Source organism: Pteropus alecto, unplaced genomic scaffold (assembly GCF_000325575.1).
Source record: "Pteropus alecto unplaced genomic scaffold, ASM32557v1 scaffold11, whole genome shotgun sequence".
In the NCBI taxonomy this organism is placed as follows: domain Eukaryota; kingdom Metazoa; phylum Chordata; class Mammalia; order Chiroptera; family Pteropodidae; genus Pteropus; species Pteropus alecto.
In genome coordinates, this window is record NW_006431956.1 from 8112377 (window position 1) to 8139657 (window position 27281).

Consider the following 27281-nt stretch of genomic DNA (forward strand, 5'->3'; position numbering starts at 1 on the left):
TTTTTGCAATTAGAGGGTGAGTTTGACGAGAGAACAGCGTTTAGCCTCTCCGTGGCTGGAAGCACAGGCGTTTGCTTCCACTGAAGTTTCTGTTCAAACAGCCCAACTCTTGCAATAACCAGCCATATATTCCTCTAGCAGAATCTTAGTGCAAAATTCTGAAATATTTTTTAAAAATTTAAAAAATGTCTGGAAATATTTCTGGAACTGTTTTAAGAACAGGTAGATTATAGAAGCATCAGAGTATGCATGAAATAAATTTGTCCGGAAGTTTAACATTATTGTCCTGCATTTTTGTTATTGTTAATAAAACCCTAAACGTGGTCATCTGCTCAAAGTGTTTAAAGATTTCTAGTTTAATTTTCTAGTAAATTTCAAAGCTTGTGCTAAAAATAGGAAACTGAAAATTATTAATAATGCTGGTGATTATCTAACATATAATCCCCAAGGATTAGAGAAAATGTAAAATTACCTCCAAAAAAATATCGGAAACACCAATAGATAGAACTTGCTGGCTCTCCTTTGTTTGGTTTAAATACTTCCTTACCCTTGAACTTCTCCGGCCAAACTAAATTACAACCAAATTTAATAATCTCTTATATAGAATAGACAATCCAAAAGCCTCAGAGAAGTCTATATATTGCCATCTGCTGGTTGGTTTTCTGAGGTTTCATGATCTGCCTTTTTTAAAGGTCATGTTCAAAATATAAAATTCTCGACAAACAAACTTAATGTTAGAAGGTGAGAAATGACCCACATTATTTATATCTTATTAATTTAGATTTCCAGATCGCAGCTTGAATACTGGAGGTATTTAGCCGTGTCACAGTTAAGGTGCCTTTATTAAGTGATTTGTTAATCTCACCGCATTGATTATGGCTCTTAATTTTCTTTTAAGCTGCTGTGTATTTGAGTAGCCAGACCGAGAGTGAACAGAGACCAGGGACAGAGGAAGAAAAGAAAAAAATCGCTGGCTAGCACCTGTAGGGGGTGACACCGCTTATGAAACGCATGTCTTGAGGCATTTCAAATTATTCTTGGCAGGTGTATCATAAACAGACCCTCAGCCTATGCCAGGGTGCTTGGCCGCTGTAATTAAAGTTACATTATAAAAGGCTCCTGCTGTTTCCTTCTTCTGAAAAATGCTGACAGAGACTTCTTCCGACAACTATGACAGTATTTTCTACACCTCTGCATTTGCTATTCCTGTGGCTGCAAACAACAGTATCCACCTTTACATTAGTTACAGTGCAAATTAGAGAGGGCAGCAAGACGCAGTGAGCATATCTGTGTAGGAGACAGGACAGTGTGCCTTTGGGTCAGAGGGTACAGCCTCTTCAGAGAGCCAGAAGGAAAAGAAAGGCCTTTCGGTTTTTTAAAACTCAAAAGGGAAACCACTTTTCTGAGCTAGGGATAAACTCAAACTACAATATCACATTTAAGGATAAAATACAAAGAAGGTTGCTAAAGCTGAGGGATAGGAGGCTTCAGTGTGATACCGAAAGAGGTAATGCCATTTTATTTCAGTTCATGGAAATTTTAAGTATTTGGCAGAGAGCTATGTGCCTGGAATGGTTATATACCTAGAGATAGAGGAATCAATTAAATGACTTCTTTAAGATTTGCAGTCATGTAACTGTAAGTGATAAATGCATGCAATAATGCTCGGCACTTTGTGTCTAAAATTAATACTTATAAGAACTAAAAATAGTGACAAAAAGTAGCAGCTGCTCTATGGATCAAAATATTAGTTTTCCCCATCGCTAAAAGACAGTGTTAAAAAAAAAATAGTGCAGATAAATTACTTATGGAAACATGAAACTAAAATATTATAACTAGGAATAGGACAGGAATGAACCTAGAGAATGTGCTCTTGTAATTCTGTCTAGCTCTGTGTTGACGTGCAAGCTTTGCTAACTTGGTGAGGCTGTCTACAGACTTGTTTTAACTATGTGCTCACAAAATCTCACCGTGAAGGGAATAGTCTTAAATTGCTAAACATAAGCTAGTTCCCATCAGATTAAGTTGTTTTAAATAAAAAATGTTCTCATTTTAATAATTTAAATGGTATATCATTCTTCATCTTTCTATGTGCTCATAAAACTCCTTTCAGTGGTCATTCATTCATTCATTCGCTTATTCCCACCAAAACGTTTATTGAGTGCCTACTCTGTGCCAGAGACATATCAGGGTACTAGATATAGAGAGGTGAACAGGCAGACACAGTTTATCTTCATATAAAATGTATTCTCGTGGGGAAGTCGGATAACGAAGAATTGAACAAATAAGTAAATGGATTTAAAGATGAACAAATTTGCGCAATAAAATATTAAACAGAGTGCATCTAGGATGTCACCATTTTAGGAGTGCACACACAATCCCATAATATACAACCAATGTAGCCTTGGGGAAAAACACCACAGATGAACACATGTATATGCATTTAAAAGGGATGGTCTTTGCCATCGAGCCTCAGTGTATAAATTTCCCTTTTTGTAAAGTTAATAATTTTGGCCCACACTTCATGACCAGAGTACTGTGACAGGTATATTCAGTTTCAGGACAAGAAAATGGGCTCGGCTTCCTGGAGGTCGGCCCACTTTTACCCTGCAGAACTTTGGCATTATCTCACCACATCAGGGTCCTTCTGCTGTGACGAAGAGGCCCCTGACCACCCTGCAGTCATCAAGGACTGGGTGCCCTGACTATGCGTAAGGAAGAGAAGGCTAACATTCTAGACATGATTGGAGAGATGACACATATAAACAAGATGACATGAAAAAAGGACAGAAAATACCAATTGTTTGCAAAGGACATGGAGCAACCCGAACTTCGTATTCTACTGGGAGGAGTGCAAACTGGCACGGCCACTTTGGGAGGTTGGCAGAACCTACCAAAGCTGAATGTGCACATGGTTTCCTATGAACCACTATTTCTACTTCTAGCAAAACGCCCAACAGAAAGGAGAGTAGATGTTCAATAAAAGATGCTGATTAGAATTTTCACAGCAGTGTGATGTGTAACAGCCGAAAACTATAAACCACCCAAATGCCCATCAACGGTTGAATAAATTGTGGCATATTTACAAGATGCAATACTACACAGCAGTGAGAATGAATAAACGACACGGGATAATATGGATAAGTCTCAGTGCAATACTGAGCAAAAGAAACAAGGCACAAAGAGTAAACAGGATATGATCCCATCTAGAGGAAGCATAAAAGCAAGGAATAATCATCGATGGAAATAGGAGACAAAAAAGTGATTGAATCAGGGTTACTGGGACTGGAGGGGAGAAAACAGGGGGTTTCTAGGTGACTATGACTAGTCTTTATCTAGGTGCCAATTACATTGACACACGGCTTTTATGAACTTTCGTCCGCATGTATCCTTATACATAACATATATAAGTCTGTTGTACTTCAACTATTTTTATTAAAAAATAAATACTAAGAAGCTTTAGCATTCCTAGGTCTTCTGATCTAAGAGTTAATACCTGTGAGCCAGTCTCAACCCAACAATAACCTGCCTTCTTTTCTCTGCATCCCTCCCCAGTCCTCTATGAAAGCCAGCCAATTCTAGAATCATCTGGTAAGTTTTTCTTTGTCATCGCCCTTCCTCTATCCTTACCATACTTCATCCATTCACTTTAAAGTCAAACTGTGATAACGATTTGTGACTAAAGATCCATTATTTTAATTGACAAGTTTCCGTAGCAGATTGCAGTGTGTGACTATTTCTGTGGCTTGTTCGGCAGACAGGAGTGCTTTGGGGGGCTCTATTAATAGTAGTTTTAGAAATAGTTGGTGAGCAACGCTACTTCTCGTGAATAAATCCTAACTTTTGGATGGAACAGCTTTTGGGAATTGGGGTGTAACAGGGTGAGGTGCCATGCCATCAAAAGGTCTGCCAACAGAAACGGAATAAACCAGTGCCTTAAAGCATCTGCAAGGTTGCTTAAAATGGAACACATTCTCTCATCTCTCTCTCTCCATACTTCCTTTAATGTCTTCCTATGATCCTTCCCCATCCAATTTTCCTTCTCTCAGTCTTGACTACAAAGTGTGCTCCACGCCGTCTCCCTACGGTCCAGCATGGCATTCAAAAGGAATGGTCCTTCCATTTGGTAATGTTCTCTTTAGTAGCAGAACTAGTGGTATTTTTTTTTTTTTATCCTAACAGTTCATACTCTGCATTGCAATTTCACCTCTATTTATAAGGATTCCTTTAAGTAGCCTTGTTATTTCATGAATGGAGAAAACTCCCTTTCAGGCCATTTTTCAAGCCGTGGGTGTCCAACTCCTGCCATTCCCTCTGCCTTCGCCATCCTTTTTCCTGCTTTCTCCAGAACCATTAGAATGGAGTGACTGCACTCCAGTTTTGCTTGAGCTGGCATCCCGTGAAGCTCTTCCCTAGGAGGCGAAACATCTGGCTAGGTATTTCCACGTTCAGTTCTTGCTGTGATGTGATATGGCATAAAATATATGTCCCACTACATTTCTTGTTAAGGAAACAGCAGCCTGACAGCTAGGATAAGCAAACAATGAGCAGCCTCGGATGGCCAACATGTTATTAGCTTTTCTGCTCTTCCATGGAAGGAAATTTAATGAATGGGGCAAACTGAATTAAGACTTAAACCTGAACATGAATACATATTCTCCGCTTCTTAATTCTAGGGGCTATTAAAGGTGGTGTTATTAGGAACAGCCTGATAGAAGGAACAATGGGCCAAGGTTAAGTACTAACACAATCTATATCAACACAGTTTATCTTCTGGGACTAAGAATTGGGGCCACCTATGTCAGCACGATTTGACAGTTTATTCCAGGAATATAAAACCTTAAAACAATATATTACTTTACTGTTTGCTTCAAGAAATTCTTGCAAAGCAATTTATCCAGGCTAACAATTTGCTTCCGTGGGCAACAGCTCTTCTACTGGGACAATAGGTTGCTCACTTGAGCAAACAGCTCACTTTCCTGAAAGTGAGCTTTACTTATCAAGACTTGGGAGGAAAAAAACTCTTATCTTGCTGTATCCACAAATCTTAACTACTTATGTCATAAATTTGTCCAGTCCCATTTTCTGTCCACCTTGAAAAACTTGCTTTAAGCCACTTGAGCCCAAACTTCTAAACTATGTGTTCTCTCCTGATTTCCTACATCTGATATACTACTGAGATCCATCCATTCATCCATTCGCCTGCCTATCTACAAGGTGGTGTTCTTTCTTACTACAGTAAGTTTGACAAACTTAGTTTCGCTTGATTAATATGTTTTTCTAGTGGTCTCATTGGGAGACTACAGTCAACGAGCAATAAAAAGGAATGTTACTATAATATTATTAGGGCTGGGTTAGCAATAACAATAAAGGATTATTGCATTTTAGTCATAATGAATACATTCTTAATGAATTCCTTTCTTTCATAAGTCTTTATCTCAGTAGTCATAAATATTTTGAATGTTAAAAGTTGCTAGGTATGTAAGCATCACCCAACTTTTTCAAGAGTTTGACTAAAAAGGAAAGAAATTATCTGATTCCATAGAAACCAGCTTAAATCAAAGGATTTATAAAGAGTGGATCTTAATTAGCATGATTAATCAAAGGATAATTATAACTTTATTCAATTTCTTTTTACCATGCAGTTCGATTATTGAATTTTTAAGAAAATTAAACCTTTCAATAAAAACAGAAGGCAATCCAACCTGAATCATACCCTTATTTTTGGAATCCCATTCATGATTAAAAATTAAAAAAAAAAAAAAAAAGTGCGATTTGTCAGGTAATATGCACTAATGGCTTAATTTTACCTCCAAGAAGTAGTTAAAAGAAATACATAAAAGGTATTATAATAAAGCACATTCATTCTATAAGTAACAAAACTTCAGTTATGTTTTTCTCCAGGGAATGCCAGGCTCAACTCTGGGCAAAATTTGAAGACAATTTCCTGTCTTCATTGATGTCTACACATTACTCAAGGCAGGAGGGAGTTATTTAACTCCAAGTTACTGGAGTGGTCCGGTCGCTCATACATGTAACGATTCTAGGGTACAAGAAAGGCTTTGAATACCTCATGCAATTATGATTGAAAAAGGAAATCTTCAAGCCATTAACTCACTCAAGAAATACTTTTGGGAGTCTTACTCCTGATCTAGGATGCTATGACAGATTATTCTTAGAGTTATTTTTAAAAATGGTCTTCATAAATGACCTGATGGTGTGAACAAACATCCGAATGGTGCACCTGAGATTATACCACTCGAAACTCAAGAGAAATGTTAACATAATTTCATTTTAGAATGTAAAATTTCCCAAGAAATAAGTCCCCATAAAATTTTTCCTTTGAAATGAATGAACTAGATCTTTATGCTCTCAAATATAATGTTCTTTGCGGTGACACCTTGAAGTCTTCATCTATATTTCAAAGAACTGAAAAAATTTAGAATCAAATTTAGTAAGAAAATTGTTGAGGAATCTAGAAATAAAATAATAAAAATAGCAGGAAAATCAATGCAGTATAATTTATACAAGTAGGTTTACATGCAGAGAATGTAACCTCTCTCTCTACATATAGGAATGTGTGTGCACATCAGCTTCAAATTACTTTTCTTTGGAATGAAATTGTTGACTTGCCTAGATAAAATAACTTAGCTCCTTGCTTTGCTTGAGCTATCAAGTTACACTTTAATGAAGTCTACATGTGGGAAACTTCTACAAACACAAATGTTCTTGATATATAAGTTGCTTCTATCCTTAGTGGTGGTTCATTAGTTACAAACTGATCTTTAAGGAAAGAAGACAAGATTTAAGAAACAAATGAGATGGTGACCAATACACTCAGAAGCTCTAAGTTTTCCCATATGTATTTCCCCTGATTGTTCTGAAAAGTACACACAATGAAATAGCCAAGACTCTTCAAATATTCGGGGTTTTTTTCACACTAACCCTATCCTTCACAGAACATACTGTTGTTTTGATATTTTTGTACATCTCGGCTTACTGTGATTAGCACATGTAAATTTTTAGTGGATTTTCTAATATTGGTAAACATCCATAGTGAGTGATATGATGGTTGAGTGACAGTCAAAATAATAGACATTACGTAGTCAGGGATCATTACCTACTTAACACAAACCCCCAAGTAGAAATGAAGATATGATGTCTGTCCAGGCTTCCTCTTTTATGGGGGAAAACTATTTTAAAACAGAGTATTGCTCTTTATCACTTTCCTCCACTTTGAAACATCTAAGATAAAAACTACTCTTTCTCAGCTGGACAAATAAAACATGCTGCTTAAAAGAGTATAAACTAAACACAGACTGTGGTCCTTAGCTGTTGTTTCTCTCATTGTCTCTATTTTTATGAACCACATTTTCTCTTCTCTCAACTCATATAATTAATCAAGAAAAAGAGAATGTATAACACAAGACCAAGTAAGGGTATACAATTAATCTTACAGCTTTGTGTCTTTTAAATTATAATTTTAGGTCAACATTTATAACTTTCTAGATACTGTACTAACGTGTCATCAGTCAGGGAACTTTGATGTCAATCATAGGTGTCTCTCATATCCAAAGAAATGCCATACTTTCTAAACATCTGTCTGCTGTTATGACATCTGGTGTTTTTATTGCTTTTAAACTCCGTTATTTTTCTAATTTAAAAATAATAAATGCAAATTTTGGAAATATATAACAGTCTTAAACTTAAAAATAAATCACTTATAATCCCATCATTCTCAAACCAGCCACTGTCAGTGCTTTGCTATACAGTCCTCAAGACTCTGCTCCTATTCACATGATACACACCAAGATTGCATTGCACAGTTATCTAACTTGGCGTTTTTCACTTAACAATATATCATGAGAGTTTTTGATTTTCATTTGAGCTTCAACAATCATCAACATTTAGCCAATATTGTTTTATCGATTACTCTACTTACAATGAGAGAGGGTAGGAGAGAAGCACTAGAGTATTTGAAAACAAATCCCAGCTATCTTTTCAATTCATCTATAAATGTTTAAGAACATAGCTCTAAGAGTTAAGAGATGTTTAAAATCTAACCACAATCCCCTTATTGCTCTACCAAAATTAATACATGATGAACACATTATAATCTCTTAATAGTAACTAAAATACAGCCCAATATAAATGTAGCCTGTGGTCTCATAAATGACTTTTATTGATATCAGAATCTAAACAAGGTACACAAATTGTGTTTCGTTGATTAAAACTCTTTACTGTATGACAATGATTGTTTCTATGTTTTTTGCTATGACATTTATTTATTGAAAAGAATGAGTCACTTGTTCTGCAGAATTTCTCACATGCTGAATTTTGGTAACTGCCATATAACCTCATAGTGCCATATAGCTTGTTTCTCTATCCCTGTACTTCCTCAAAAATAGTGACTGGCTCCAGGGCAGTCTTTCCCAAAGAATTTTGTGCAATGATGACAATGTTCTCTGCCTGTGCTACCCAAAACGTTAGCCACGAGCTACACGTAAGTACTGAGTACTTCAAATGTGGCTAGGATGAACTTTCAATATATTTAAATTTAATTTTTAATAGACATATGTGGCTAGTGATTATCACATTGGACTTTAGAGAAAGGGCTTGATATATATATATACACATACACACACATATATAAAATATATATAGTGTGTGTTTTTTTTATTAAAAGCCATTTTAATGGGTGTGAAGTGGTATCACATTGTGGTATTAATGTGCATTTCCCTAAGGACTGATTTGGTTGAGGTTATTGGTGATTATTGGCCACTGTATATCTTCTTTGGAGAAATGTCTATTCAAGTGCTTTGTCCATTTTTAAACTGGGTTGTTTTTTGTTGTTCAATTTAAGGAGTTCACTATATATTCTAGATATTAATCTATTTTTAGCTATGTGATTTACAAATAATTTTTCCCATTCTATGGTTGCCTTTTTTTAACTGTTAATATGGTTGATCTTATGCACTAAAGTACTTTATTTTTATGAAGTCCAGTTTGTCTATTTCTTCTTTCACTGCCTGTGATTTTGATGCCATATCTATGATATCATTGACAAATCCAATGTCATGAAACTTTCCCTATGTTTTCTTCTAAGCATTTTATGGTTTTAAATCTGATATTTAGTCCATTTTGAGGTCACTTTTGTATATGGTGTTAGGTAAGGGGTCAAATTCATTCTTTTGCCTGTGGATACCTAGTTTTCTTAGCATCATGTGTTAAAAAGACTGTTCTTTCCCCATTGAATAGTCTTGGCATTCCTATTGAAAACCATCTGACCATACATGCAAAGGTTATTTCTGGGCTCTGTTCTATTCCATTGGTCTATATGTCTGTCACACTGTTTACTATAGCATTGAACAGAAACCACACCCCACAATGAATAGTTTGACACAGCCCATTTCTACCAACCTCATCTACCGTCCCTAATGACTGATTACCTGGATGAGGTAGTGTCTATCAGGTTTTCCCACTGTAAAGTTATTCCCCACCCCCTTCTCCACTCTATAGTCCTTGGAAGGAAGTCACTATGCCCAGCTCACATTTAAGGAGTGGAGAGTCATGCTTCCCCTTGTACAAGATCATGTAGCTATATAAATTATTTGAAATTATTTTGCATGAGAGATTTATCTCCATTCACTTATTTATTTACTCAATCATACATTTATATCAATATGGACTCATGGGTATTTATTTTACATTTAGGGTTAAACTACAATGCTTATATACATATTTACTGTTCAAATTGTTCTAGCGTTTGCCATTGGGAGTGCTTGCAGCTGGCTCCGGTGTACCTTTGACATGTTCCATCATTGTGGGTTTTCTTTTTAGTATTTTCTTGTTTTCTGGTACCGTAAGATGCTCCAGGATCACCTCGTATATTCCTTGCCTCAGTTCTATAAGCAATCATTTCTCTAAGGAGTCCTGGTTCCTTTTACTGGAGAATGTCATTAGAAGCTGAGATCTGGACACAAAATATGCTCATTGCTATTAGTACCTCAGAAGACAGAGCAAAGAAATAGATGTGTATATTCTAATGTGTACATATACATGTATGAATTATTCCTATATGTAATAATTTGTATCTATATTAAGATAACCATGAGTTCATACTCATCTATATAACTAATCAATTAGACATGGATCATTCTAGCCTCTTAAAAACTACCTGTATGCTCACTCCCGAGGTGTGTTTTTGCTTCATCATTCATTCTAGGTTCTGGATGGAGTTGTGCCTCGTCTCTTTTCTAATGTTGCTCCCTGCCATGTATCTAAGTGAAATCATAATGACTTTCTACTTGGTGTCGTTACTGCTCAAACCCTGAGCCACTGGTATAGCTGCTTTCAAAAGACACTCATAGTGTTAAGTGGATTTCATGCGGTAAAATCCAATGGCCCATCCTTGACTCCAGCACCCAAAAAATGTTGACGGTAATGTTCTGTTAGGAAGTACTCTACTGATTTCCATGACAATAATTTCTCAGGAAATTTTTCAGGAGAAAGGGTCTTTTGGTGTCTCATCTGTGGTTCAACCTGTGGTTGAAGGATCAGACACCAGTGATCATGTTGTTTTCATAACCAGAGGCTACACATATCACATATGTCATTAGGCTTACAGCAAAATGAATTCAGGTTAATTTCTTTGTCTTTAAGTACCTAGACACATGTCCCCTCTGGAATGGGCCACATTCAGGGATCAAAGATACAGGAAAAATCTCTTCTGTGATGACCCAGCTTACTATAAACCTAAGTGAAAGGCAAACGTATGCTGTGAAATAGTTCAATGACTCTGTGAGTGACAGAACAAGGTTGGAGACATTCCCAGATGTATTCTGGGAAGCTACATGCAAATTTCAATTCGATTTTTATTTAATAAAGAGAAAAATGCATGTGGGAAAATGGTCCTCCTTTCAACTGAAATCCAACTTGGTTGGATTTCCAGTTCTTGGGGTTTTGGGGGTTTTTGTCTTGTTTTTCGGCCTCTCAGCTAATTAATCACAACAGTTACTGGTTTCCTACTTCCTAAATTGTTTTTTTTTCCTCAGCATATTATTACTTTTCCCAGATTTCTCTCATGCTTCTCTCATGTAGCTCTATCTCTACTTCACCTATGTCTCACTTTCTGGTCTTTCTGAAGAACAGTCACTTTTCTTCAGAATCAATTCTACTTTTTAAGCAAAAGCGATTCTCAGAACCCGAAGGTGCACGAGAGGAAGCACTTACTATTCCTACTGCCTTGCTTAGTTTGTAAAGATTTTATGCTCCCTAATCCACTGCTTTGTTGCAGCAGACCATGTGGCTTTTGCTAATGTTGAAAGTAACAATGTGTTTTTGATCTAATTGACTAATGAGAAACAGCTTTCTTCGGAATCGCAGCGGTAGAAACCATTGGCAACCAGGGCCTTGGCTCACGTTGAGTGTGAGTGCGTAGGATCAGAAATAAAAATTTCCAGTATCTCACTATCCTAATTTTATCTTCATCAATCTTTGTGAATTAATTAGCTATATAGTAATTGATGCGGTAGCAGTAAATGTTTGTGGACAGTTACGTGGTTGCTTTGAATTTTGTCATCCGAAAGCCACGTCACTGAGTTCAACTAGGCTTTTATTATTGCTCTAACAACTCTACTGGATTCTTTTTAAACTTTGAGTACACAGAGCAAGTGATTGTTCAAATCCTCCATATCACTCTCGTTCTAACAACTGATGTTACCCTTTACTCACCTGACACTCACTTCCCCCCCGCCCCTAAATCTATGCTCTTACCCTGTTCAGTAGAGCATCTGCCTTACATTCTAAGTCAGTCCCCTCTAACGTCACCCTTTCTGTCACGAGCCCCTACTTTGGGGGCATCGATAGCCTTTCTCTCTCCTCCATTTTTTGTTTTGATATAAGCTCAGATCTCTGTTGGTTTGGAAAAAAACCCAAAAGCATGACCATCATGAACATTCAGGCTACCATTTCATTCTCCTTTTGTTCACTGACCATTTTCTTAAAACCCAGTTTTCATTCCCTCACTACCCATTATTAGCATCCTGAAGTGTGGCTTTCCTCCCTATTACTGGGCTGATAATGCTTCCATGGAGGACACCGATGGCTCCATCATCAATTTCATGCCATCTCGGCTGCTCATTACCTTTGTCTTGACATTGTCAGTGTGAGCTTCTTCTTCTAATGCTCATCACTTGGTTGGTTTCTATGACACCATAATGCAGTGTTCTCTGTCCTTCACTGTTTCCCCCTTTCCAATTTTTTTTTAATCTCCCTAACTCCCTAACTATGGCGATTTGCAAAATTAGTCTTCATTAACTCTGCTTTCCTTTATCTATACTCTCCCTACAGAAAAACTCATCCACACTCAACAATTTAACCATGGAGGTGACTTAAGGTCTATATCCACAGGCAAGTTCCATCACCTGAGTTCCACTCCTGGACTACCTAGTAGCCGTTGTCATTTGGTTGTACCCCTCCAACTCAATGTCTCAAGTAGAATTTTCTTCTCCTAGCCCTGAAATTGGCTCTTCTTCCCATTTCTATATTCTGTTAGTATTTTTATCATTTTGCTAGATACATGGGCTATACAACACCTGATATTTGTATGTCTCCATTTCTCTTTCGGCCCACATCAGACCTCTTCCTTTCCAGTCTTAAGGCTTCCGCTAGAGTTCAAATTTGTTCCCCCTGCCTGAATTACTGCTGTAGACACCTAAGCAAGAGCCCCTATCTCCTGTTTCTCTCTATAGTGAAGTGCGCTTGCAAACTGAGATGATTCTACTTCTCTTGAAATAACACTTTTATCGCAGAATCAGTTCTTTTCAGAAAGAATGCATGGCTTTCTTTATTGCCTGTGCAGGAGAGATCTAACCATGGAGGACCGTGAATGACCAGATAAAAGATATGGGAAGACTTGTAAGGGTTTTTTAATTGGGAAGCTATGTAAAAAATAATAAAGAAGAATAAAGAAAATGAATTTGCTTTAATTATTTTGTAGCGGACAGGTTAGTGGGGTTGAGCCTGGAGGCCGGAATGCCATTTTGGGGCTTTGCGTATTCTTCAAATGCGATGATGGGTAATAAATTTAAATGACAATGTGGGAGGACCAACCTAAGAAAGACTGGAAGGAGAAATCGTCAAGTGTTGGGGATTGATTGATTGGTGTGGGGGTGAGAAAAAGAGAAAAACTAGAAATAACTGCCAGTTTCAGGGACCGTGATTTGTAGAATTTGAGGGAAATTAAATTTATAGGAAAGTAGGAAAAAAGAACTCTTTGGGAATGGAGAAAGTTTGTGATTTCCTTTCGCAACATAGTGTGTTCATGAAACTCTAAATATGTCAAACAGAGAACTTGAGCTATGTTAGGAATTTTTAAACATGTCTTCTTTGAATAATTTTCATGGTCTTTCCTGAAAGAGAACATCACAGAGCCATATAAGGGGATTAATCCTTTATGCCCACCACTTTAGAGCAAGGAGGGACTAAAGATTTCAATCACATATCAGGTTCCGAAAGAATAAGCACAGACATTAACAAATGATCACAATTATGATAAATCTAAAAACGATTCCTTTACCCATGACAGTATTCCGATCTCATTTCTTCTGGAGTAAATCAAGGACGTGAGGAAAACAGAAGAATTGTTCATTCACTCTCATTATGAATGTTCCAAGAAATGTCAGTCAATATACTTTTTATAGTGTTCGCACTCACCACCTTTCCACTCACTAATTCATTCGTTACTCCCACTGTTCACTTTGTCTTTATTTTGGGTACAGAGTGAAGATTTCAATCATGACTTTTTTAATTAAAACAATGCTTTTGCTAAGGAAATCCCCCGCTCCCCCCCACACACCCACACGCACAGATCTCTATCACCTCCTGATGCAGAGCTGTCACTCGGCTTTAGGTAGTGGTTTAAAAATTATTGTTTCGAAAGTAAAATTTAAACAATTTTTTTAGACCTGCCCAACCCAAGCAGACTGGTTCCTATCTGAGGCATCAGATCATTTCAGTCCAAGTTCTAGACAAAGAAAACTGTTACAAACCTGATACAAGTACCTGGTAGAAATTTAGGATCAATGGGAAATGAGTAAGAGCCAGGGCCTAGGGTCTTATGCCAATATTAACCATTCTACTGCCCAGGAAACTCACAAACAGAAACCTGTGCTCTCTACCTGGTTCCACTTCCAGCCTCAGACACACTTCCTGGGGTAGGCTGACATTTACACATGGTTCCTCTGAGGCTCAAACATGTTCACTTCTACAACACCCTGATGGGCAGCGAGACTTTGAAGGCTTCCAATTGCCCAAACAGCTTCCGTAAGGCCACCATACAACTCACTAACCAGAGTAGGGTTTTCATAAAGGATGTCTTTTTTTTGGTGACCATCTCATTTGCTCAACTTCAGTGAAATGTCACAGACAGTCATCTGGAGACTTATCATCTGCACATGCCTAGGTGTGTAGATGTAGATGCAAGTGTGATCCCACGCCTTGCACACAGTATTATCCAACCGCTCTGAGTAGTGGCCTTACTTCTCTATCGCTCTACAGTTGTGTTTATGACTATAGAGAGACGGAGCCATTTGCATCATATTGTACATTAAGGAATAAAGATGAAAGAATATGGCTCAAGAGAAGACGCACTTCAATCTACACATATTTATCCAAATGTCCCAAGAGGAGAAAACATTCTAGAAATGCAACTAGTATCATCTTTCAGCATAAAATACAATTCTTCCTATTACCGTATACCTTTATTCATGAAAAATGGACATTATGTATTCTCTGAACCTCTCAAAACTTTTCCCTGGTCAAAACTTACCTGTTCTTGGTTCCGTCTCTCAGGCTCCAACAAATCTAGTAATAAAATAGCCCTACAATATTAAGAGTTTATGATTTTATATTTTATTCTTTGAAAACCTTATTTCTCGACTTTACCGGACGAGCTCATGTCTTAATTGTTGAGATGAATTATATAGGTGATTGCAAAAAAAATCTGGGTACAAAGTTCTTAAATTACCTTTACGATTTACTCAGATACTCTTGATAGAAGAGTATTATCAATGTCACTGACCAATGTTAAAGAACCATCTTTTGGTTTCATCAATTTCTTCCTATCGTGTTTGTTTTATTGCTATCTACTCTGTTCTCTGAATATAAGTGGCCTGAGACCTCGCATTTGAGATTCAAAGATTGCCTTAAATAATCTTGCTCTCTGATCCTAGGCTACCAGCTGATGTGAAATCTACACACACATATGAATATAAATATGAAAACAATTTTATGTAGAAAAGAGCATCGGAGCAGCTACGTTCTTCAGCGTTCAGTGCTTTTAAATCCACTTCACTTACCTTTTCCTCTTCACAAACCAGCGAGCTTTCGAACATGCCCACAAAGGGCAGAAGGCTTTCTTACCTCTTTTCCTAGAGGTTATGCAAAAAGCATGTCATTGTGCTCAATTAAGAAAATGGGTTTCTGCGCATCCTTTTCTGAGCCTGAGTTACTGACAGGGTAAAATCTGTGATGGAAGCGAAGACGACACGGAATAACCGTGGTCTTACCTCACCCTTCAGACAGCCACCAGGATTTCAGATCGCAGCAAGGCCTTTTTGGGGTCAAGTTGTCCATCGTTTCAAATTTAGCTGCAGGTCTCTTTCCTTTAAAGTTGAATGAACAAAAAAAATGTCAACTTCAGGTTACTGCTCAGCAGCTTTTTCTAAACACACACTAATTACATGCCTGTTGTGCGTCAGGTACCACCTAAGGACACGCGGTGCTTCCTGCGCTGTTCGCAGCTCCGGTGGGGAAGGCTGAGTCATCAGGACCCACTACACATTGTCAAGGCCCTTTGTGATCTTGGTGACGGAAGAGAAGGAGGCCAATGTAACTGGAAATAACTTGGAAGTCTTTGTTTTCTTTGAATAGCCAAAGACCCACATGGGAGGCTGTCAGGTTTTAATAAGACAGACACAAACCCCTTCCCGGAGCAGAGTGCTATTCAGGACTTCTGCTCTAAATGTAATTACTGATAGAGTTAAATTCATTTTGCGTTTTCTATTATCGTGTCTCTTTTTTCTCTCATTTGCCATGCTGATGATGAAATTTTCTGTCTGCCTTTGGTGAGCTGCAACTTCACAAAGATGAGTCTAGATGTAGATTTGTCTTTATTTATCATACTCTTTAATATGATGTTTCGTGCCACTTTCTAATTCTAGAAAACTCTCAGCCATTTTCTCTTTGACCCCCTAACTCTATTCTGTCTTCGGGGAATTAGCTTCTTATTCTGACCTCCATGTCTTTTAATAATGTTTCGGGACTATATTCTGTGTAATAAATGTGCTCAGGATATATTCCAGTTCACCAATTTTAAAACTGTCTCTCATCCACATTTTGAAAGCTTCAATGGCCCTATTAACATCTAGCATTTTATATGTTCTTATGTGCAAATCTTGTTTGTCAAAGTGTCCCAATCTATCACTGCAATTTACTTACTTTCTTAATGTCCTAGGCATATCAAAGGCTCTTTAGTCTTTCAGAATCCTCTTTTCCCCAGTTCTTGGGATGTAACCTCTTGTTTTCGAAGTGTCTGAGGGAGTCCCTGGTTCTCTGGGTTACGGAAATGTCCTAAAAGAATGGTTTTACCTCCACTTCTGTCAGCTGCCCCAGGAAGCTCACTGGTCCAGGACCCGTTACAGGTTAATTTCTCAGCTTGAAATTCCTGACCCGTGAGTCACGATAAACTAAGACTCCACACCTGCATATGCCACAAGTTGGAGTTTCGACTCTGAGGGCACTTTTATATTTTTATCCATAATCCTGAGTAAAGGCACAATTTTTGATCCTCTAATTTAAAGCTTTTATATTGTATACAATAGAGCTTTTGTACTATTCTATATTACTTTTATAATCTATCCACGTCTTAAATTTTATGTCACAAAAGTTTTATATGGACATTTTATATTATTCTGTATTACATTTATACCCTATGCACAAAGGGGCACCAGTTCCAAGATGACGAAGGGATATCACGTTCTGCTCATTGCCTTGGGGGTGCTTACGGTGACATGGCCTAGCCCCACACTGTCAACACCTTTAAACCCGTTTCTATGCCTAGAACTTCCACGGGTCACGTCTCCTTCCTCAGTTTGTGGGCCTAGTAACCTGATTTCCATGTCCTCTTAATTTCTAGCACCTGGGCCTTTTCTTTTCTTTTCTTTTTTGAGCTTGGTATGTATAGAAGGTAATTATGGTTACTATATTTTATTCACCATTTCTATGTTTTTGAAGTGAGGGGAGAGCCAGTGTTACCTAAGTGTGCCTTGTTTTTAAGTTCTTATTTCTTAACATAGTCACAGGCCAACTGTTTTGTGTCTTACCTTTTTTGCCCAACAATTAATCTTGTGATTATTCTATTTCAATAACTATAAGTTGCTTTTTGCCTTTTTAATGGCTACATAATATCAACTTGTAATAAAGCAGAATAACGCATATAACCAGACATTGACTGTTTCCAACAACATTTTTAAACTAATGAGACAACGTTTTTACTGCACAAAATGTGAAAAAAATAAAACACTTTGGTGCGTATGTCTCTAGTTCTTTTTCTTTGATATATATTGAATTTCTATGTAAACTTATTGTATGATTTGGTAAACTATCTTTTAAAAATAGTGAGTACATTTAATGTCCTTAAATATTCTTCAATAACGACTATACAGTAGTGCATTTTAAATATACATAAAATTTTTAACCATGTTATATATGTATATTTCAGTTGTTCCAAACTATTCACCAATATAAACAATGCCATGATACACATCCTTACCTATAAATATTTTTATATCTCTTCTATTAGTGCATGTTTAGAATTACTATAATTTAGAATAATTAGTTCAAGGTATATTTTTACGACTTTTGATACTTACTGTAAAATTGTATTCTAAAATTGTATTCCAAAAACCTAAAATCCCCCCAAAAGAGTATCAATGACCATTTCTTCATGTCCTTCTCGATGTTTTCACATTTTAAAATTGTGCAGAAACAGTGGGCAAAAAGTTGGCATTTCATTGTTTCAATTTACATTTCTTTAGGGAAGCTAGGGATGTTTTCCTATGCTTACTTTTATTTCTTCTGTGAATTGCCCATTTATCCTTTTGCCCATTTTTCTGTTGAATTTTTCTTTTGTCATGCTCATTATTTGGTTGTCTATAATATGCCATATTTTCTGGAAGGGTACATATGGGTTTCATTATGAATGCCTTAGAATATCCATTTTTATCATGCATGACTGACAGTCGGCTTGGTATAGAATTCTAAGGGCCCAGAGAGAAGCTGGAAAAGTTCATCGGACTCAGGCCTTCCTACTTGTCGGGCCATAGTACGTTCCCTAAATTCTGTCACAACACAACCAGGGACAGTTATAACCGTCCTTGAAGGCTTACACTGCAAGGCTGACTAATGTCATTTTCAGTTCAGTCATCACTCACTCTGTAAGTAGGGATAGAGCCAGCAGTTCGGGAGCCCTAAGCAAAGGAATCATATCTATGAGCAGTTTTTTTTTCCCTGTGATCGTTACCAAGCAAAGCTATTGGGTTGGTGCTCAAATTTCTCCCTAGACTTCCAGGGTGTCCCTTCACCATCTTCACTCACAAGGTGCTCTGTCTACCCATGTCACGATGTCCTCACGCACAGCTGACTTTCTGCGGGCCGTCACTATGGAAACGAAGATTCTCCACATGGGTGCCATAAAATGCAATTTACCCCAAGTGGGAGATGGGACCTCCCATGTTACACTCTGACATCAGCTGTCCCTCATGTCAGTGAATATTAGTGGGGGCTCTGCTGTAACTTTGTCTCCCTCCTCACCCTGTTTTCTCTAGATGCTAAGAGATCTCTTCAACATCTTGCCCAAATGAGTCTCATTTGCACACTATCTCACCAAAAGAATCATAGGAATTCTGGCATAGGATGACACCTTTATTATTTTTCCATCTTGGATGTCAGTTTTTAAATTCTTCTTCACTCCTTTGGTCATTTGCTGAGAAATCTGAGAAGACGGAGTAAAAGTCAGACAACTGTGAATTTTATCATCTCACTGAGTTCACTCTCTGACTTTTCGAAGGGAAGCGATGCGGTCAGGCAGTGGGATTTTCAAACTTGGACGTGTATGGAAATTCGCGGGGATAACTGATCATTGTGTACGATGGGGACGCCAGCATCGCGCCTCCAGAGATTCCGTAACTCGAAGATGTACCCAATCATCTGTATTTCTAATCAGCAATCCCCGCTCCCAGGTGGTTCTGATATAGGTCCTACCACACAATGAGAAACCGCAATGTGAAGAAGAAAGGGCTAAACCCAGTGTTTCTCTAAGTGTGGTCCCCAGACTAGTGAACGGAGATCAGCCTCAACTGGGATCTTATGTGGAAAGCAACATTTGGGGCTCTGACCCAGACCTGCTGAATGAGAAACTCTGGGGGTGGTGCCAGAGTTTAAAATCTGTATTTTAACAAGCGCTCGAGGAATTTCTGATGCACGCTCAAGTTTGAGAACCGCTGGGCTAGTAGGTGAGTCAGAAACCCCACGTTCTAATCGGGGCTCTGTCTCTAGCCAGCTCAGGGACCACAGGAAAGATATGCGCCCTCTCAGGACATCTGCCTCTCTATTTATAAGGATGCGAAGCCAATTACCTCCAAGGTGTTTAAGGGCTTACTCTCCACCTCTTGTGTAGTATCTTCCATATTATATTGCGTAGTGCTTCTTTGAGAGCCTTGAGTGCCACTATTTGTATTCCATAGGATTGCCCTGGGGTCCAATGGCAAATATTTCCATGGAGCTCATCGACCAGGCCGAGGACAATTCAAAATACATGCGTAAATGTTAACAATAATCCTGAGTGTGTACTGCCTATAAACCCTCTGAGGAGTCTATTGGCAAACGGTTTTCCTTTCTGTTTTTAAATATAAAAAAGGCTGAGCTCCGTGGGCATGTGGTTCACCCGGCTCACTTTCTTCATCTGGCTCATTTGATCTTAATTACTAGGACTAGTTCTTGAATTGCAGCAGCTTGTTTTAAGGAGCATATGGCAGAAGGTGCTAAGCACAGGCAGCAGACAATGTGTTACTAAAAGGAGAAGAAATTTTTCTTTACATAAGAAGCCATATGCAGCCCAAATTTATCCATACTGTATCACTGAAATGTGTATTTTAAAACTTCATCCATGATTTCTCACCAGTATTGGTTTCATCCTTTGCATATGCAATTCAGGACCTGCAAAGAACGGGCCAAGAGTTTAAGAGTCCACTTCAAAACACTCCCGGATTGTTTCTGTCAGTGACATTAGGGGCCACTACCCGTCGTCCTTTCTTGGCAGTTTTTGCTGAAAACCTAACTCCCTCTGAGGGTGCCCTTCTCCACACAGCATCCTCAGTTTTCAGGTCTCAAAAGGTCTTGATGTCAGGTCGCTCTTTCCTTGAAAGCAGAGAAACTGTGAAAGCTGCCACGCTCCTGGTTTGTGAGAGAGGAAACCAGGGTTTGCTGTGTGTCTGTCCTGACACCTTTGTCTCTGTCCGGGAGAAACAGTGGGTCTCCGGAGCTTCTCTTTTCTACGGCTTAGGGAACACCTGTGAAGCGTCAAAGCCACAGACTGTGGCAGAGCGCCAGCCATCTGGATGCGGCCTTCTGCAAACTGTCTTCATCAACACACTTCTCTGAGATCTTGTCTTGAACGCCGCACCCCTGTTCCCCTCACCTGACTTCACTTCCTATCACCCCTTCTGAGCAGCAGACCTCCGAGGGCACACATTAGACACTCAGTCTTTACTGAGATGCTTTTTCCTTTACACGACTGCCCTGTCTCATCACCATCCTTGGAGCTTCAGATTCCCATCGGTGGCACCTCCAACCTCTAATTGCTTGACACCGCCTCTCTGACATCACGGTCTATTGCCATGGAAAGTGCCACTGATGCAGCATGGTGACTTCCCTGCCAGAAGGAGAGGATGCACTGAGAGGGAGACAACATTTGTTTAAGCATAAATATCTTTGATATTTAGCAAAGAAGCAAGAGACTAGATGGAAGACAACAGAAGCAGCAGAATTTCCAATTTATATGATGCTTTGCCTGGGCGGGGGGCGGGCGGGGGAGGGTTCCTCTTTGATCCACGTCAGGTGCTTGACCTTCTTCGGGTCTTCACGTTATACGAGAATCTCAAGGTGATTATTTCTTTGACTTTCGGGTTCACTGGGAATATTGGAGTGTGAAAGCATTTAGAGTTTGAAAAGCAGAATGTCCCTTCAAATGCTACATCTGCTTTTTCATGTTGCTGTCGGTAGAAAGATGAGCAGCAGCCATTCTAAATAGAATTGCTCATCTCAGCACAGTCTTTCCCATGAAGCCAGTTTACAGACAGTTTAAGTGAGCTTCTTCTCCCTTCTGCCCTTCCGCCAAGACTCAGGCCCTCATCTCTGCCAGGAATAAACCCTCCTAATAATGTCTGCTGCTGAATTTACCGGGTTTCCATGAACAGTTTTGGCAAGGCCCTTGCCAAAACTCAAAATCTGCTGTTATCGCATGGATGTAACTATTAAATGAAAACTTGAGAACACTGTGTCTGGAAAATTACAAAAGTTATAGTCTAGTTTTTTTACTGTTATATAACGGAAACTTGTAATATGCTAGTTAGGGTTCTGGGTAAAAGAGCAAATCTGAACGAATGTGTCGAACTCTCCTAGCCTTTTTTCTAAATTCCTACTAAAATGCCATTTTTAAAGAGAGGACAAAATTGTCTTCTTTGCTGAAGACTAAATACTCCAGGTCCACACCAGAAACTTTGCGAAATTCCTGCAAATGGAACTGGATCAAAGGTTAGCACTATCCTGATCATCTGCTACCTGCACGAGAAACAACAGCTTGCTGAGAGGGCCTGTGGTGGACGGAACACCACCGACATCCCTTAAGTTACAACAGGCCGTGGGTCAAGTCTCATCAGGCCTGAGAAGTGCAAAAGGCACCACAGGACATGCTTCAGGGAAACCCAAATGATGCTTGCTCAATTTTTGTTTGTAGCCGAGGTGCCTACTGGGAAGTTATAGGGGCCTCAAAGAGCCAAGTGAGTTGGGGGAAGACCATCGACTACCACATCAAATACGAAAGAAAAAACCTCGAGCACAGAAACGGAATCCTTGGTTGCAAATCTCTTCTGTTCTCACTCCCCACTTTGCTCCACAAGTTGCTGGAGATCTGAACTATGACACGACTCGACAATAAAGCCACAGCTCCTCTCTCTGTGGTTTACTACTAGGTGTGGAGTATTGGTTTGAAGAGAGATTACAAATTCTGAGAGAAAGGATGTCAGTTGGCAATACTAACTATACACATACATACACACACACACATACACGATCTTTCTTTCTCAATTGAGATGAGCGAGAGACAGAGACAGAGAGACAGAGAGACAGAGAGAGAGAGAGAGAGAGAGAGGATGAACTAGACATTTTCTAATGCACTGTCTCAAGAAAATTCAAGATAACTGTTCACCTGTTGTCGGGCATTGGTGAGGAGTGGTTAAGACTCTGGGATCATTCAACAAGCTCCTTTCACAGCCTTGTTACTTATGTGCTACTCATGATCACTGGCCAATTACTAAAACTGTCTTGTCTCAATTTTGCTACCTGTAAAATGGGATGATAATAGTATTTACCTAATAGGGTTATTGTGCATTTTCAATGAAATAAATCACTTATGCCCCGGAAAATATATGTGGTACATATTAATTATGCAATAAGATTTAATCGTTATTAGGGAACTAGAGCAATCATAAATAATGAGCAATCTAAAATCAGCAAAGACAGCAGATTAAAAAACCATGATGGCTGTATTAAAAAATAAAGAAAAAGGCAGGAAATGGGAGGCTGAATACTACCGAACCGGAGTTGTGAATTAGAAATCAAGGGGTAGAATGCCTTCCCCAAGTCAGAGGAAACGGGTACAAAAGCAAAATGATAAGCATATTTAAAGAATCCTGAAAAAGGTGATGTAAGTCCAAATATGCAATAACCATTCCAATAAAGAGAAACAGCGAATGAAGAAAAAACACTTGTCAAAGTAATTATAAAATAAAAAAATTTCCGATCAAGATCGTGCAGTAATCTTATGCTATGTGCACTCCCTCTCCGAATACCAATAGTAAATAAACTGCAACAAGAGGAAATCCAAAAGATATAATAGAAATAAAAATTTACGTAACTACCTAATGGAACACCAAATGGAACAGAAATACTAAGTGCCGAATCGGTTCCAGGTTAGAAGCGGGCGGTGGAAGCTGGGAGTTTGGCTCCTGAAGAGTACATGGGAACGAATGCATTCCACTCACGATGGACAACATTCGCTCTTCCAACCCGCAGTTACTGCGCTGACACTGCTGGAATAATTGGGGGTTCAGCAATGAGCCGAACAAATCCCTCTTAATTGGAACTCACATCCTAGTGAGGAGACAGGCTCGTTCCAGAAAGTCACAGGCAGAGTGAAATCTACCAGCCGCCTTGTGCACGTGGGGACTTTTGTGACTGATAGGAAGAGGAAGGAGAAGCTAACGGGGTTGGCTCAGTACGAGGATGGAAGACAAAAAATAGACAGTGCCTGCTCTATTGAAGCTGTTGTCTTAATAGAGTGATGGAACGATCTGTTGAGAGCATAGTGACGTGTCATCTCAAAGACAATACCCTTCTGAAAGAGGAGCACCATCCTCCAGGATGCAGTGTATCCTCGAAATCAGCGATTACTGTTTGATTCTACATCCCCAAGAGGTAGGAAATATGGCTCAAGGAACAGAGGTTAAAGGAGTGATCTGTCTTATTATTACTTCCAGTGACCCACTTGAGAATCTGGACTCTGTCCATGCACCTCTGGCCTCTGCAGATACAGGGCACGTGGCTCTCAAAGAGAACACTGCTTCTCATGGAGTGACAGCAAGGATCTCGCTGAGCTTAAAGGAAGGAAAGCTATTGGGCACTTTGGATTTTTCACTCTAAGGCATAATCTGGCAAGAAGAGAAGTCAAAATTTTAGCAGCAATAACTGAGTGAGATCATCAGAAGGTCCTTGATAAAATAAAACAAAATAAAATAAATCGAAAAAGGTCTTTTATTGAGACATATAAATATTTAACAGTAACAACAAAATATAAATGGATTAAATTAACCTGTTTGAAGACAGATTCTCAGGATAGATTTAAAAATCAAAGAGTTATCTACTGTCCTAAAGAGATACCCTAAAAGAAAAATACAGCCAAAAGTTCAAATAAATAAAAATTAGTAAGACAAGACAATTGCTCCTGACCATTCAATGGTTTAAATCTTCTGAAAAGATATCCAACTTGGAAAAATACCAAAATGTCTGACACAGTCTAACAAAAATTATTTTTGTCTGATAAAAATTATTTAAGTCTGACAAAGATTATTTAAAGCTGCATTGGGGCATTCTCAACAATGTAAGAAAACATATCCCTAGGAGTAAAAGAAAAACCTGGAAATGTCTGTGTCTTGGTCTCCTCATTCTAAAATGTGAATAGCATGAATAGCAAACATTACCTACTTCATAGTTATTCTGAGAGTTTAAATGAGTTTATATAAATATTTAGAATACTGTCTAGCACACAGTAAGGACCATGTATGAACCAGCTCCTTAATACTACTATTGAGAGTCATCATGCCTATTATAAGGAACTCTACTTCTTGGTACAAAATCTAGAGAAACTCACATCTGTGCACCAGAAGACTCGTGAATGAATATTCACGGCAGCATTATTTATATTCATAAGCAACTGGAAACTACCTAAAGTCCATCAACAACAACAACAAAAAGATAAATTAATTGAGAACATATTCACATAATGAAAAGGGATAGCACATTAAATTGAATGAGAGAGAGCTGTACCCACCCCAGTAGAGATATAATGTAGTCTAGGAAAAGAAAGAATACCATTCCATAGTATTTAAAGTTAAAACATGCAAAATAACAACATATTTTTGAACTCATGTGTATATAGTATACAGAAATATATAAGACAGACAGATGCAAAATCAGAATAGTGTTTACATTTAGGTTTAAAAGGAGAATGGGATAGTGGAAGGATGCACAAGACATTTTAACTATAGCTTGAAAAATATAGTTTATTACAAATTATTTGTGCCATATGTGACAAACTGTTTAGACTTCCTAAAACTGAGTCGTACTATAGGGGTGTGCATTATAAAGATTTTATTATGTTCAATGTGTTTTAAAGATTTCATGATAAAAAAATTCTTACTGGAGGGAACACTTGAATATTAAAATTGAAAAAGGTCAAGAATTACAGATAAAAATGAGAGAAGACAAACATCTAGAAATACCTCGATAAAATTTTTGGATTTTGAGGCTAAAAGTTAATAGAACAATCCAGGCAGAAAAAGGCTACTTATCGAGGCAAAAAAAAAAAAAAAAATAGTTGGGGACCACAAATATTTCAGTAACACTAGATGGCAAAAGTCACAGGGCAAAGTCCACAAAGTTTTGAAAGGAGACTGAATAAAAAACTAGTGATTATGTGTGAAGACAACAAGAATATTCTTAGTCATCAAAGGACTCAGAAATGATACCTACCATGAAGTCTTCCTGAAATACCTAGTGATATTTCAGTGATATTCCTGAAATATCTAGTGATATGTCTGCTGACCAAGAGAGCAATCCAAATTAAAAACATGTAAGTCATGGTATAAAAGAATTGAAGATGAACAATATAACCTGTAAAATGTTGCGTTAAACCTAAATAACTGTGGATAAGACTTAATACAATATCGATAATACAATGTGACAAATAGATTCATATTCCGAAAATCCAATAACATTGTAGATCTAAACGCACAGTTTGAATAAACAAAAAGCATAAAAAATAGGAGAGAGAGAAGGAAATGTTTGGAGTCTCTCCTATAATAGGAAGAAAAGAGAAACTTGTTTGGGGTCAGTTGTAATTTATTATTATTATTATTATTATCATCATTATTATTAATTCTCAGTAAGTAGAATGACTTAAAATACAATACAACCTGGCCTGTTTGGGGTCATTTGTAATTTATTATTATTATTATTATTATTAATGCTCCGTAAGTAGAATGACTTAAAATACAATACAACCTGGCCTGCTGGCTTAAACATGAATATATAAAGATTTTAGAAGTTCATCACTCCCATCCTTACAAGGTGGGCAAACTGAAAGTTAATGACTTTGCTTGGACCCATCAGAGAACTGAGTTTGTAGGGCCAATTGATACCTTAAAACCTGGCAAGACAGGTGAATCCAGAGCCACGATCCAGGCCTGCTTAGCTGGAGTGGAAGCCCGTGGAGTTATAAACTGGTAGGAACACTTAAATGGTCGTTGGGATGAACTGCTGAAGGCAGAGTGTGGGCTTGCTTGAGTGTGAGACACTCCTGGGAGCTGCTTGCGGTCTTAAACTACTTAGGTAGTTTCCAGTTGTTATTCAGGAACCTCATCAGATAATGAAGATATGAGAAATATACTTTTAAGATCCTGGCAAGGGGAAGGAAAGAGTAAACTTTATGAAATACACCCAGAACGTTCTTCGAACAAAAAAGGCCTACTCTCCAGGATAAAAGAACTTACCGGAGCATCTTTCAAGAGCCATGGGGAAGTACGCCCCTCTCATTCTGAGCCCTTCCAGTCCTCTTGTCTCACCCGAGGAGAAGCAGGAGCAATCTGTCTGTTATGGGCTGACCTGTGCCCCCCACTATTCACATGTTGAAGTCCTAACCCACAATCCCTCAGAATGTGGCTGCATTTGAAGATAGTCTTGGAAGGGGTAAATTAAAATGACCTCATTAGGGTGACCCCTAATTCAACATGACAGATATCCTTATAAGAAGAGGAGATTAGGACACAGACACATGGAGGGAAGATTCAGGGAGGACCACCATCTACAAGGTAAGCAGAGAGGTCTCATGAAAACCAACCCTGAAGACACCTTGATCTCAGATTTCCAATCCCCTCAGATTATGAGAAAATAAATTTCTTCTCTTTAAGACCCCCAGTCGATAGTACTTTATTGTGGCAGCCCAAGCAAACTAATACACTATACAAAAACAAACACTTGTGGAATTCACAGCCCAGAGACACTGGCTCACTAGAAGATTGAGATTTAAATGAAAGATCCTAGAATAATCCTCCTCCTTCATAGCTTACCCCCACACCCACATGCTCTGATTTGATAATAGTGGATTA

General features: G+C 38.3%; 1 long non-coding RNA gene across 2 annotated transcripts in view; it reads right to left on the reverse strand.

The window, feature by feature from the left end:
• Positions 1–27281, reverse strand: part of LOC107195323 — a 435673-nt gene that overhangs the window by 218064 nt on the left and 190328 nt on the right. For both annotated transcript variants that reach the window (XR_003044793.1, XR_003044794.1), the window contains one exon: positions 15570–15665. This is a non-coding gene — a long non-coding RNA (uncharacterized LOC107195323). The remainder of the gene's footprint in view (positions 1–15569; positions 15666–27281) is intronic.